General features: G+C 33.3%; 1 long non-coding RNA gene across 3 annotated transcripts in view; it reads left to right on the plus strand.

Moving 5' to 3' along the window:
- The window catches only part of LOC111086120, a 32,308-nt gene that overhangs the window by 15,690 nt on the left and 13,324 nt on the right, over positions 1-3,294 (plus strand). For 2 of the 3 annotated variants that reach the window (XR_002610886.1, XR_002610888.1), the window contains exon 2: positions 3,071-3,144. The exons of the other annotated variant lie outside the window; for it this stretch is intronic. This is a non-coding gene — a long non-coding RNA (uncharacterized LOC111086120). The remainder of the gene's footprint in view (positions 1-3,070; positions 3,145-3,294) is intronic. 3 annotated transcript variants of the gene reach the window in all.

The raw sequence follows: 3,294 nt of genomic DNA on the forward strand, positions 1-3,294 counted from the left end.
ATCGTGTAAAGGCAGTTTGCTTTGACACAACAGTAAGCAACATTGTTCATAGAAATGGAGCATGTGTGCTGTTAGAACAGAGATTAAACAAGAATCTTCTGTATTTGGCATGTCAGAATCATATCTTACAACGTTTTCTGGCATGTGTTTTCAAAGACTGTATGGGGCTTTCTTCCCGATCAGATATTTCAATCGATTTTAGCAATATTGGGAATAATTGGATCAGTCCAGTTGTGAAACTGTAGCTGAAGTTGCAGAAGCCACTGACGAAATTAATGCCAGTGTTACTGAGTTTACTACTAGACAATTTCAGATCAGCCAACCTAGACACAATTATTAAGAGCTTCTTGAACTAGCCATAACCTTTCTTGGTGGCATCACTCCTCCAGGAATATGATTTACATCACCTGGAACACTGCATAATACACATGGGATGGTCAAGGCATTATATGTCCTAAAGATCTGGATGCTTATGGACAGTTTAAGCTCACTGACCATGAGGAAAGAGGACTTCATGACATTTGTATCTTTGTTGCTTGAGTCTATCTTAGGGCATGGTTCACCACCCCTAATGCCATTTCTGCTCCTTGCATTGATTTTAACTTCCTACAATATTTTGTTAAATATAAGAATTCTGCTCTTTCAGAATCTGCCTGTCAAAAATTTGCTGGACATCCATTGTATCTCAATGAGGAACTGGTTGATTTGGCATTCTTTGACTCTGCTGTAACCACACAGACAGAAGGAGCAATGGTAAAGGCATTAAATGAGAAGGAAGGCATATGGACGAACCTCCAAAGTGCATCCAGCTGAATATCAGGAAGTCTGAAGACATGTCAATTGAAGATGTCATCACAAAGAACATAACAGACTTCTTCCGGTGACTCAAAATTCCATCTGGATTATAATTCTGAGTCTTGAGAATTCAGGGAGGTGCTACAGACAATTCAAAGCTTGAACGTAAATGAAAATACTGAAAGGTTTGTGGCCCTTACTGAAGAGTATAATATCATCATAACAAAGAAAGAACAGAAACAATTCTTCCTTCAAGCTGTACATGATCAAAAATGAAACAATAACAATGCAAAAGTGATGAACCACACCAAAATCATATAATTATACTATTATACAGGCAATGAAATAAAAATATATATGAAATAAATCATTTATAATATATAATAAATATGTTTCTATATCACATAGTTCATACAATACCAAACCACTGCAGTCTAGAACTTCAATCTCACTGAGTAACCACTAAATATAGTCTAAAATGGATGAAATTTGACACTTAATGTTTTTTCTTAAATTGGAACAAAATTAGGGAATGAGAGCTTTAGAATTTGCAACCTAATATTTTACCTGCAAATAATGACCACCCTAGTGCACTTGTTATTGTACCAACAAACACCTTAGCTGCTCATTGGCTTGGTGGGTTTAAAGGGATGTGTGGCTTTTGTTCTTACTTTTGCCTTACTTGTATAGAAAGGCGAAGCAGTGTTTTACTTTACTTCCTAGGTTAAGAATTTACATGGAGTAATAACACACTCACATGTTGTTGTGAAATTCTCTCTTCATTATCTAAGGAAACACAAATTTAATGAATCACAATGTGCAGCATTACCAATTGCAGGAGTTTGGTGAAAGTAAAAGCTTTACCTTTATGTGATGGTTTAGTTGAAGGTCTGGTGCATGTTTTTCTGCTGTTGTTCCTCAATAAATTACTATTTTCCTACAGTATTGTATATTTCAATAGAAATTGTTATCTTTAGAGTAGTTCAGTACCAGTCTTTCATCATTTCCTTACATCTACCTTCATTCTACCAGCAAACCAGGGAAACTAAAAAAATATATATAATACAGAACAATAAAGCTGACATCTGCAGCCACATTGATGCTGATACATACTTTATTTGTGTCAGCTGGGGCTGTAATTCCTGAAAATAATCCACATTGTTAACTTTTTCAGCTTGTGTGAATTTTACTTTGAACAACCTCATATTGTTCAAAAGCAAATTTCTGAATAATTAATTTATATGTCTGTACTTGAAGGAATTCAAAAACTATACTGTGGGTTAGGGGCATTGCTAGCTACCCAAAACATTCTAGGCTTGGGGCTCAAGAACTAGCAACTACTCAAAATGATTAAAACATAATTGCAATGTAATATGTTATAGTTTATGTAAGATAATAGATTCAGAGCACTGTGAAATACATCTGGAGAAACTGGCCTTGTGCTTAGCAATGCCCCTCCCGCAGGAAATCCTTTATTTTAAAAATGCATTACGTGATATACTTCCCTCATCAGATGTTGCAGTATGGACCAATGAGATATCATTGTTGCATGGATTATAAATAAAACTGTTTTTTTCAAGCAAAAGAAATACAAAAATTTCAGACAACATATTCAGTGGTCAGATATCACTAGCTATTAATGGGTTGCATACAAATGGGTACAAAGGTAGAGATGCAATAACTTTTTGAAGGTTATTTACTCAAAGGAGAAGGAAATGTATTGAAAGAAAAATACCCCAGTGGAAAAGAAAGTATTAGTTATTGTGTAGATGTTCCTATACATGAAGTATATTCAACTTCAGATGCAACAAATTATTGTCTAAATTACCATATAGGTTGTGCCCTGGTTATGGAATATGCTGATTATAAACAATTATTTAGTATCCTAAAGATATATATTCTTGTTTTAAGTAAATAAAATACTTTGTACTTGAAAGAATGAACTTGAAAAACATATGTTACCAACTTATCATATGTGACCAGATACTCTAATAGTGATTGTGTAATTGTTTGTTTGAATAACTTGTAAATTACTTGGCCTTTGAGTGTTTACAAGAACAGGGGACAATGTAGTATTAAAGTGCCATAGTTGTACTTGTGAAATATTGTTAAGCCTTACAAAGCAGAATCATTAGGCAAAATACAAAATTAAGGTAATTTGTTACATTATAATTAAAATGCAATAAAATAATTTATAAATGTATTTATGATTAACAATATAACTTAAGTTGATTTGGCTAATGAAGCTGTTTTCTATTTCTTCACACTTATTAAGAAGGGAAAAGCTGAATAAAGGTGATGAAAATAAAACATTAGTTGATGTGCAAGATGAAATCTGGAGTATTCAGAGTAAGTAGTGGGCATTATCAAAGACACAAGAATTGATTTATTAATTCGATTTTGAGATACATACTGATTAAATGGTATTTTGCTTAAAATTGTCCATATGTTTTAAGAAGAAAATGTTATGTTGTAGGACGTGAAAAGTGTACATTATAT

This window comes from Limulus polyphemus, unplaced genomic scaffold (assembly GCF_000517525.1).
Source record: "Limulus polyphemus unplaced genomic scaffold, Limulus_polyphemus-2.1.2 Scaffold863, whole genome shotgun sequence".
In the NCBI taxonomy this organism is placed as follows: Eukaryota; Metazoa; Arthropoda; class Merostomata; order Xiphosura; family Limulidae; genus Limulus; species Limulus polyphemus.